General features: G+C 39.7%; 1 protein-coding gene across 4 annotated transcripts in view; it reads right to left on the reverse strand.

Moving 5' to 3' along the window:
* nr5a2 (nuclear receptor subfamily 5, group A, member 2) overlaps positions 1-12,191 on the reverse strand; it is a 46,274-nt gene that overhangs the window by 3,669 nt on the left and 30,414 nt on the right. The window lies entirely within an intron of this gene.

Here is a 12,191-nt window from a genome sequence, read left to right on the forward strand (position 1 = left end):
GTTCAACAAACGTGCGTTAATGCTTCAGTTTGCAGAGAGACTGCAGTCTACATCAACAGTGAGTCATTGTGCTTGGACCCCGATGATTGCTGCTTGTGGCGATATGCATAATTATCATTCCAACTTGTTGAATAAGAAGCAGACATACTTGCAGACATGAAGTGTATGAGCCAGCCCACATTCTCAGCACTGACCCATGTTTTGCTTTCTGTGCCAAGTTTCTCAAGAGATTTTAATTGAAAAGGGAATCAAGAAAGCTCCAGGGTGTCCTGCCCCGAGAAGACATGAATTCTTCGGCTGCAGATACATGGAGGCTTTATTGTAACTTCATTTTTTGAATTATTTTATCATTTTTATATATGAATGAACATTTTGGCTTACATTATCTTACTTAAAATAAGATGATAGCATGATAGGCTGACTTCTGACAGTTCTTATTTCTTCAGTTTTATCATTGTAGACATAAACCTAACTAAATGGCTGCGGGTGTTAAGTATGTGGTGTTAATGAATCACTAGTGAATGATTGAATTTAGTCAAGATCAGAGAGGCTGTGCAATGTGATCTTTTATTAATTTCTTTGACCTAAGGTGAGTGGGAGAGCAGCCGTTTCTGCACCCTTCCCCTGACGCCACTGCGTGATTGGGGAAGTGCCTGGACCCGCTTGGCCACGGCTAATGAGGCAGCTGGCACTGCCTTTCCTGCCAAAATAATCAAAACTGTTCCAGCCCCCAGAAAGAAACAGAGGATGGCCAATAGAGAGAGAGAGAGAGAGAGAGAGAGACAGACAGGGAGGAGGGGTCGGAGATTGTTCAGTGTGTAATGAGGTCTGTAGAACGAGCAGTGAGTCCTTCACGGCCCCGACGATGATGTTCTCCCTGACCCCTGGGTGACACTGGTGGGCAAAGCTCGGGATGGAGGGAGGGGTCTATCAAGAGGCAACCAATTACGAAACCACTGCTCCACCCCTGTGAATATTAACCCCAGCTAGAAAACGGGGAAATAAAACATGCTTCTTAACCACGTCACTCCTTTTTTTGGGGGCGCAAATACTAGAAGGCATAATATAATGGCATATGTGTGCATGTTACTGCTCACAGAGGTCATATTCGATGTCCTAATTAAAGTGCGTTAAGAAGATTGCATGTAAAATACTACCAGATTTGCACACTGGAAATTTCTAAGGCTATGGTGAACATGAAAACCTGAGCAGGAGCAAAACTACTGAGATTTAATGAAGCCTTTTGTCTTTTTCAGACTAATTAAAGAAAATTATACACATAACACTGATTTTAATTGCTAATTATTGTAGGCTGTATTTAAAAAAAGGGAGAAAAAAAACAAACCAAAAGGGGGTTGTGTTAAAAAAAAAATGACCGCTCAACAATAATGGCTTGCTCTTTTCGCCTTTAAGCAAGAAACAAGGTTTCTGTGAGAGAATTACTGTTTGTTTAATTTGTTCACAGCAAGAAATACTGGATAATGCCCTACTGACAACGAGAAAGAATAGAGAAAAGCACCAGTTTCTTTTCAGTCAGGTTAAAGCGGTACACGATAAGCACTCTTATCTTCTATCTCTATCTCTGTTCTAACATTTAGCCACTGTGGGACTAATTATGAACTTTTTATATGAAACAGCCTCAGTGCGCAGCAAGGCTGTGCTGAAGCTCGACTCCAGACCCTTAGGTTCTGTGTGATACATTGTTCATTTCACTAGCGATCATGCCACATGACCCGTCGTATCCACTTTCCGCCCCCATCCACTCCTGCTAGTATACTGTTTTTATATGTTTGGGTATATTTGGACACATCTATGATTATACTGTATATATACATGTAAAGGATTTGTTAGGTAGAATGTATTGTTTTTTTAATTAGTAATAATATAATTAATATTATAATGACTTGAATAAAGGATTCAACCTTACAAGTCATATACATGTATATGTATAATCATAGATCATAGCTACATAACAATGATAAATAAAAAAAAAAACATATGAGTTTGCATATTGCAAATGAAGATGTACTTGGGCATGGATTTTTACTCTAATAGATTAATCAATGACCAATAATAATAACATGAAATCTGAAAGGCGAGTTATGAAGCCATTGTCGTTTGCTGTCACGGAGGATTGAGTGATTTTCTCTTCGAGTGCGGAAACATGAAACCTAATCAAACACTGCACTGATTGGCAGGACGGCAATGAAGCATGACAGTTTCAGGAACAGGCTCTGTGTGTGTGTGTGCGTGTGTGTGTGTGTATGCGTTTGTGTGTTTCTGGCATGTGGATTTTGGTGTTTACAATTTCTGAGAAAGCAGTTTCAAAGGGCAAGGTGCTTTCTGCCTGGTGCATTCTCTCCTCTTTTACTTTTTATGGTAGGCTGTAATCGGGTAATCAGTCAAGCCTGCACCTTGTCATTTTTATTCATCATTAACCCGACTGCCTGATGGACGCCAATCAAAGATGGGGGCGGTGCTGACCCTACCCCCTCGCCCACAGTGTACTCAGGGAGGCCCCCTGCTTCCTCGCACACACCATCTAAGGCACTGCAGCCAATGCCCGCCTGGTCATCATCCAACATTATTTACCCAATGGCTAAACCATGTGTGTTTGTCTGCGCTAAGTGCTGCAGAGCAAATTACACCATGTAACACTGAGCAGCCAGACATGGTAGGATGTAGTAACAAAGGCTTTTTTTTTTCTTTCTTTTTTTTTGTTTAGGCTTTTCCAATACTCATGGTACGGATTCAAAGTGCGGGTCAAAACATAATCCACAGTCATATCCGCAAACAGGCTGGAGAGATCAAAAACAGAAAACTACTATAGGTAGGAGTAAACACCAGAAACTAGGAATAGGAACTGAAAGAACACTAACACTAGAGACACGGTATAGAAGTAATAGCAAGAGACAGGTGAAATAAACATGAAACAGGTGGAAATAATAACCAGGGAGCATGGCCAGGGCACAGGAGAGAGTTAGCCAGACAGGAAGATTCCATGAAAGACCTTAGGTACCATAAACATTTGTGTTGTGAAATCTCTTAAAAGGTTGTATCTTGCTGAAAGCATCATAAATATGTTGATATTTGTAATTGTTCTCTGTTGTCATTCACTGTGCTCCTTTTCCCTCGGGCTCTTCAAGTGACGACCAATCTACTGTCACATAAGGCTCAAAATCCTTTCTTCATCCATCATGGTTGCTGTGTGTTTCCTCACTAATGCACTCACGAAACTCCTAGTCTTTCCAATTCTGTTTAACATGGATCATTTTAGTAGAATATGAGCTCAAGGAGGCATGTTGATTCCTAAATATTGATTATATCATGAAGTGCAGGGCTTCTTATATACGCATCATATGTACACTGCTTCTGGCAGTCCAATGATAACATGCAGCTTTTAACACTAAAGCAAGCTGTTCATTATTAGCAGGAAGATGGTTGCCTGCAGCTCGTCTTTTGCTGTCCGAACAAACTTTTCTCTCCTTCTCTTTCTGCCTGTCTTTCCCTCTCTGTTAATGATGCATATCAATGATTGTAGACCTACTCTCGTTTTTCCGAGGGGTGTTCCTCCTTCCTAAGCTGTGAAGAGCCAGAAGGAAGAGTGAATTTTTTTTGTCAGCATTGTCAGAATGAAGCACGAAGGCTCAATCTGCTGCTCCTTGGCTTTTCCAGTGGGACTCCGAGGCCCAGAGTGTCCCGTTTCAGTGAAAGTGAATTAAACAGGACTGCTCCAGCTGGGGATACATTAAGTCCAATCTGAGCCCATTGCCAGTGGGTTATGCAGGTAGAGGAGACGTCTGGGTTGCCCAAGGAGAGGTTTAACCCGCTCTGCTTGCCACATGGAGGGGGCAAATATGAGGGGAGTGTGAGGGGAAAACCGCCTTAGGTGCGATGAAATAAACACTAGAAACATCAGTGAGCCCTTCTTTTAACAAACACTGGCCATGAGGTGCTCTGCTTCTTCCTCAGGTCAGGGGAAGTTCATTTGCATCTATTTATTCATCACTGAGCCAACTTGAACATTGTTAAGCACCACGTGTACCATGAATAATTGTTACATAATTAATTTTGTTGAGGATTTGAAAAAAAAAAAAAAAACCTTTTATGAAGCTGGAAAACAGAACAAAGATTTTCATTGCACACATAACTTGCTGATCAGTTACTTTGGAATAGCCTTGATATTTTTCGGAAGAGATGACTAGTTTTAATCAAGTAAGAATCTGCAATGTTAATGGTCTGACAAGTAAAAAAAAAAAAGTACTTTTAGTGATTGACCTTTTTGAGCCAGAGTAGGAGCCCTCCCAGTAAAGGCAGTTTTAAACTTCAAACTTCATTTCAAATAAAAAAAATATGGAAACAATGGTGTATGAGCTGCTACAGTGGAGTTCAAGTTGCTACAGACTGTATTTGATCCTGCCAATCTACCACACCGTATGAGCGGCTACACCAAAGTAGATGGAGCATAAAGTACTTATTCAGTACCTCTTACAAAAAACACTGCAAAGGCCAATATCATGATGCCAATTAACAAACAATATGATATTGCGCAGCTCTACTCTGCAGTGTGGAGCATCATGGATTCAAATGTAGAATGAGATCTCTCTCTCTCTTTCTCGCTTCATCCTAGTGTCTAACCCTCTGGAGTGTCTGGTTTACATTCTGCCCATCTTCTCACCCACTAATTGCATGCATACAAGAGTAAAGGGGCATATCAGAATCTTCTTGTTTATGATAAAGTGACAGAAAATCATTCAGAGGTCAACTATCCCCCTAAACTCCTGGAGCAGCCCAAAAAAACCCCAGCCATAATGCAAACCACAAACCTAATGAGGTCATTAAAGGATACCGCCCATCAATATTGTTTTTTTATTTTCCCCTTTTTTGAAGAATATGAATTAATAATTCAGCAGAGTGCCTGGGGATGTATATTTTCTGAGTGAAGGACAGTTAATCCATAATGTGATCCCCCCCTACATAAAGAGACACTTTCCCTCTATTCCCTACTCTTGCTTAATTATCGAACATTGCTTGTGCTGACTAAAGAAACAGATATCTTCACATCTCTCCCAAGATCCTCTCTCTCTCTCTCTCTCTCTCTCTCTCTCACAAATCAACACTTAAGCTGCTAGGATATTATGAAAGCCAGGAGTGCAAATTTGAGTTTAATTTATTCCACCGTGTGAGTAGCTCTGGTCTCTTTTACCTCACGGGTAATATAACATGACATATTTGTAAGCTGCCTGTCAAAGTTGGGCTAATTTATGATGCCGTACTGTTAGTCCGTACATTTCCAGCATATCTGCTAATAAAAAGAAAAAGATATATAATTTAAGATTTTATATAAACCAATGTGTGACACTGCAAGTCATATAATACTATATGTTACTTATAATAACTAATTAAATCCACTGATCATTCACTATAGTATATTAAACATTTATTCAAAGCCATATTTTACATTGCCAGTGTTCAATATGTGCAGCCAATTCCTATTATAATCAGCCATTCTTTTCTAAACTATTAAAAATGGTTTATTTTGCTTCATAAAATGAGAGTTTTGTAACACTACTTGACTCTACTGCTGACCTAAAAGACACTATACACCCTACTGGGACAAGCTGGTGGATTCCCCTCCATAAATGGAGCTGGACGGGAAGTGCCAGTATTGAAATGAACACATTTATAAGTGAACCCCAACCCCCAGCCCTACATGGCACTTTCTAGACTCATGGTTTTATGTTACAGGTAGACTGATGATGCTGCATTTTTTCCAGTGAGAAGACAGTGCAAGCATTCCAAAGCTTTGTTCCCTTAAATATACTACAGCATTGCAATAGAAGGACAAGAGAGTGGGCCGGAGCAGCTGTTGGCTCATTCATGTCTTTGTGTTTAATCACCGTCTCTAGTTTCAGAGGTCTTGTGCTCAGGCCAGAGCTTCAGTATGAGGCAGTCTGTGTGCGAGAGCAGAAACACACCTCCTTTACCGTGCTCTGTGGTTGGTGTAAGATTAAGATGAATAGTATTCTGGTGCTAATATGGCCCCCATCATAATGTCATTGTGACATTAAAAATGATAAATATTCATTTGACTTTTTCGTTACTTTTATAAAAACGTAAAAAATATATATAATAAGTAACTAATAATAAAAGGACCATGTAGACAGTTCAAGATGTAAAGCTAAGGGTGACAGGGCAGGCAAGATGACAAGAATTACACACTGTGGATAACAAATTCAACTCACTATTCATAAACTATAGTGTATTAAACTTATAGACTCACAAAAGACTTAAATTCAATCAGCTGGTAATTTAAAAATCAGTTAGTGTTTCTGCAGTACAGGAGATATTTTTCAATGGATTGAATTTTCATCTGTTTTTGTTTGTTTGCTTGTTTGCAAGCAACTGAAGAGCTCAGTAAATGAATAATTATTTGTACTACAAGGGTCACTCTGAAAGGCTCGTGTCTGCTCAGTTGTTCAGTGGGTGGATGTTTAACTTGGTGCCTGGCCAGGGTCTATGATCTGCTGCTACATATTTCCCTCTCTTGTGAAACCAGCAAGCTTTTATGGATGGTTGTGGCAGTGAAATCTTTCGCAGGATCGATTCAGAAATGACAGATTGGGAGGGGTGGAGGTGCGATGGAGCTTGTGTAACATGCTTATATGTGTTTGTGTGCAATGTTTAAATAACGACAGGAATCTGATCAATAGAGCAGCTCGTACGGTGACCGTAGCTCTTGTTTTATGCTCCGATCAGCAACATACAGGCGCTTCATGCTGCTCACACAACCACACAACATGCCCTTCTTCACTGACCACAATTGAGCAAGCAAATCTGGCTATGTTGCACCACAATATATAAGTATTGTGGACTATCTGAGAGTTATAACATCCAGCAGAAGTAAAAAAAAAAAAAAATCAAAACTAGCATAACAATACATAGACACAGATATAGACAACAACAACAAGGCCCCTTTAAAACTAAAAAAAAAAAAGCTGCTGTAGAGAAGGTGAATAATAAACTTCAGCCAACTGATCGGATAAACAAAAGGCTTATGTATGTTTGTCCCGGAAGGACTGCGAGTCTCATGAATCTTTAAGGGCGCACTGTTTTGGCCGTGGCTCTTGTGTAGCTCGTTCTCTTCAAAAGCATTCCTTCCAATTCAGGTGATAGACAGAAAATGCGGGTTATTTCCATTTCAGTTTTGTAAAATATATCTATAAAACATATCTACATAATTGGCTACATTTCTATGCTGATAAGAATAAAAGCCCAACAGTAAGCAAGATGCTGTTTGTAATACAGCTTGGCTTCAAAATGGCTGAAGAAAAGTGATTGGCCCTAGGGCATTTTTTTTTTTTTTTTTGTAAAAACAGCTAGAAAACAGACCAGTACTCATATGATTGATATTTCCAGTGCAGGTATCAGTTAGGAAATAGCTGACATGTGGAGAGTATGTTGCGGGCTCTCTTGTCTGCTAAGTAGCAACGCGCAGACTGGCCACCGTTTCCTGCAGCTGGTAATAAAAGATGGCCATTGATTTTCTGTAGTTGCTTGTAACTGTTAATGTTGATACATCAATAGCCAAAGGAAAGCACAGGGCTTAATAGGAGCCTGAGAATGTGGAAATACGGGAGGGCTGGGCTCTAAATCACAGAATCTATCCCCCCGATCGATAAGACAGTAACTGCAAGTGTCCCTCTGCTTTCCTAATGTTTTATAATAAACTGACAGCTTGTAATAAGGGTGGGGAAGAGAAAGAGAGGCAGAGGGAGAGAGATGGACACAGAACAGGTGGAGAGAGCAATATGAGCACATACATCTCATTGGGTCTATTCTAAATCACATCATCTGGGAATGAAGCACGGCCTTTGTAAAAGTTTTCTGAACAGCAGTCTGTTAAGTACAGCTTTAGTCCACAAAGTTACCAAAAGATAACTTCTGCAACTGAAGTAAATGCCAACACGGACATTTAGATTGTGGAATAGAATAAGCTTGTTCTCATTTCGATCATGGTTTTTTTTTTAAACACTTTTCAGTGTGGAGGTGATGGCTATTGCTGTCCAGATATTTCGTTGAAATAGGTCATATTTTAATATATATATATATATATATATATATATATATATATACTTCCTAAATATAGTAGGGAATGGCACAATTTCATGTTTGAGCTACAATTTAAGAGCTATTAGTGAAATCTTATTAGCCGTGCCACTATTTAAAACAAACCAAAAACCCAGTTTCAGTCCACATTGTGCTGAAAAAGACTCAACATTGTCTTTATCTACAATCCATTGCCTACAGTTAAATTTACGCAGTGTGGTCAGTGGAGCCAGTAGGGTTAACCCCTTAAACTCATAGATTATTATTTAGTTATTCAACTCAAAGCATATTATTCAGTAATTACAGTAAAACTAATAGGGAATGTATATAGTTACGAAAGTAAGAATGTAAGTCTAGACCCATTGGCAGGTCCTGGGAGTTTAAGGGGTTAAAGGTAGAATGCTGTAGAGTAGCCTCTGATATCGCTTTAATGACTGGAGCCTGTACTATTGCTCCACACAGCAGGGTTTGGAACATCTCTGCAGCTTTTAAAGCTTGATAAAGTCTGAAAGCCTCTTAGGGTCCCTAATAAGGACAGCGTCTTGCAGAGAGCCTCTCACCAATGTTGTCCAGGTTATGCTTTTGATTTCTGGCATTTGTAATGTAGGGACAGGAAGCAAACAAAAACAAGCCTTGAATATTAGGGTCATTGCATATGCCCACTAGTGCCTTTACTCTACCAGATTTGTAAAATATCAGAACACTCAGGGTTGATTGGAGGCTTTTCCACCTTTAAGCGAAATCCAAATAAATGTGTTTGCTCAGAACCATGAATTCATACAGAGAGAGCACATGCTGGTGAGCAAAGAACAGACATGCCAGCTCAGTCAAGGGCTGGGGCATATTGTCACAAATCAGAGCAAATAAATGTCAGCTTTACTTTGTATTCTGAAATTCCACCTTAATCCACCTTGTACTTGGAGCTTCTCTTTCATACACACTAATACACACTTGGGCCTCACAGATAACATGTCCATCAGTGTCAAAGTGTTTAGCTTTCAAAGCTTCAAGTTCAAAGCTGTCAAAGTTAAACCTACCTCTATTATCAATATTATCTGTTATCTAATTAAGACACAGAAGTAGTTTTTTGCAGCCTTATTTGGCGCCAATGGTCCTGAAAGATCCTTAATTATTTAGTCTCTCTGAATATTTATGGTAGTTATGAAGCATTACTAAGTGCATTCATTCATTCATGTGAGAATTTTTCCTCTTTTAAATGAACATTACACCAATAAGACTGGCTGGAAAAAAAAATGCAAGATAAACCTCAAAAACATATTTTCTAAAATCAAGAATTTCCCCAGCTGTCACATGTAGTCACATATTCCCAGAGAAGTGATAAGTCACTTTAAGACCCATCACAAGACATTCCCTACTACATTAGATTACCAAAACAATCTGTCCAGTGGCAGAACACGGCCACATGACAACTCAGGTGTGTAAAGTCTTGGCAAAAGCCATGACAAGCAATCCCCCTGCCAACAGACCATCATTGCTCAGCCTCTGTAGGTTCTTTTGCAGCGCAGGAAATCAATGCCCTTGGTGCAATTATTTACCCATTGATAAAGCCTTCAGCTCTAGTGAGAGCCACTCCATCCATTCGAAAGAGTGCAGAAGACGTTTGGCCGGGTGCAATCGCTCCTTTCGACAAATCTGAGGAAACAAATGACTGCTCCCAGGTCAAGCCGTCTCCATCCTCCTCTTTATCGACACTTAACTTTACAAAGAGCCCCTCACACCCCCGACAGTGATAGATCACGGGCCTGATAAAAGCGGCCGCAACTCACAGCTATGGGCCTGAAATGGCACGTCAAGCCTGGCGAAATGTGCCTTTGATTTCCTTTAAAAGGCTTCATTTGTAAAAGCAGGTCAGAGAGGAAAGACTGGGCCTGGACAGAAGCAGAAGAGGCACTTGAATGAACTGATGTCATGGAGTATTGACAGGGAGTTGGGAGGTAAAGAAAGTGGGGAAGCTTACAAGAATATCTGATCCTTGTGCCAAGCAGAACTCCAACCAAATTTGACATGAAAATGTCGAACTGTCTCAAAATCTATGAATTTTTCAGTCATCTAGGTGCTTCAACTTTCTAGTAGACTTGACCTTTGCTGACCATTTCAGAATATTAAGTCAGAAATCCGGCCTTCATGAAAACCCCAGTGTGTCGTTGTTTGAAGGGGGCTGCACTGACACACGTAAAATCCCCTCAATCTGAACTGACCACATCTGGACACGAAGAGAGGAAAGGATGCTTTAGGTATTCATAGAGCGCTGGGGTGATTCCATGCTTCATTTCATTAACCTTTGATTAATTGACACCTCAAAAGCATCTGGCAAGAATCTCTCCCACACACACACACACACACACACACACACACATACACAAAAACCTCTGTCCACAGGATGATTCTAATCAGTGCAGGCGCTAATCTCCAGTCTCTTACTCGCCCACAGCCAGGCCGACGAGCTGGTTGATGCTAGTGCCGGGGGCGATACACTTCCCTCAGGTGAGTGTTTTATTATGGATGATGTTTCCGCCAAATTATTTAGACTCGAAGCCCATCCCCCTGCCAGCTAAAGCCTCTGCCACACAACAACAACAACCATATCAAACACACAGACACACACACACACATACAAACCCCATAAGGCTGAGACGGCTGAACTTACGGCAGCTTCACCACCTTTCTGTTCCTTTGTTAAGCATGGGGAAGGATGTGGAGCTGCTCAAAAGCAAATGCTGCTCAAAAGCAGGGCAGATGGGAAAAAACAAAACTGAGGCCAAAGCAAGCATACACAACCCTCAACAAACATTCTGTCTTTTCTATTTCATGAATTGAGAGACAAGAGTGATATGATAATGCTCTTGACGTGCAATGTGCCGCATCAATATTTCAGTATTTTCCTAATGTGCAAAACAAAGCCGTATAAACCTATTTAGGTTTTCATGGTCTTGGCTAGCATCTCTGACAGGATGACCTGATATAGTTATCTTGACTTAATAAGCAAATAATAATTAATAACTAATTGAGAGACTACAGATGAATGTATGGATAGATTGATTGAGGGATAGAATCGATTCAGTGCCTGGAGTGTGCAAAATTGCAGGATTCATTTCAACAATTTCCTGATTTTCTGCAACTGTACAACTTCAGTATTTTAAATCTCCAAGAAAAGTGGAGAACATTGTTCCTTGTGTGTTGCCGAAACTTTAGAATTTAATTTTGAAATCTGAACTGTTTATGGATTTAAACCATGGTTTTACTACCATGTAGGTAATATGGGTGACATGAACTCAAATTTATACCATACTGTCCAGACGGTAATGACATAATAGCACAACATACCAAAACAAAAACACAAATATCCAGCTAAATAAATGGTTGTTGTTGTTCTTCTTCTTTTTCTTCTTCTTATTATTAAACCTTCATAACTTAGAGACAATTTTTACTTCTAATATGTGAAATGTAATGTTCTTTTTGTCAGTAGATGGTAAGAAAATAAAGAAAAGAAAGCCACTCAGCCATCACAAGTAATCTGCCTGTGCTTTTGATGTTCATAAAGCAGAGAGATGTGTGCAGAGATGTGTGTGGAAAACCAATGTATGCCTCAACGTAGCCCAGAGATATTTCTATTTTCAACTGATATTTCTTTCAAGAGTTTTCTTCTTACATTGTGTAAGAAATTTAAGGAATGCTATTCTGCAAAATAAAAAGAAAATTGACCAATGGGATGAATTTCCCAGACCACATCACTATATGAAATAAACACACACACACACATACACACACACACACGCACAATGCGGCCCATGCCTTTAGTCATCCTCCAAAAATCAGCGTGCCATGGACTGAAGAATATAAAGCTGTGCAATAAACCGTAAATAGTTTAAAATGTTTTAAATGCCTGTTACACTTTTTCTTTTAGTTTATAAGAATTAGTAAAGCACTTAAATTTCATGTTTAATTTGTCTGATGGCAGGAAGGTTTGTAGTTTACCATTTTTGGCTTGGAGTGCTAAAATCCATAAGGTCAATACAAGGCCCAGCTAAGATTTAAATCAGGTTTAAAATGCACTGCATTTT

Source organism: Pangasianodon hypophthalmus, chromosome 11 (genome assembly GCF_027358585.1).
Source record: "Pangasianodon hypophthalmus isolate fPanHyp1 chromosome 11, fPanHyp1.pri, whole genome shotgun sequence".
Classification (NCBI taxonomy): Eukaryota; Metazoa; Chordata; class Actinopteri; order Siluriformes; family Pangasiidae; genus Pangasianodon; species Pangasianodon hypophthalmus.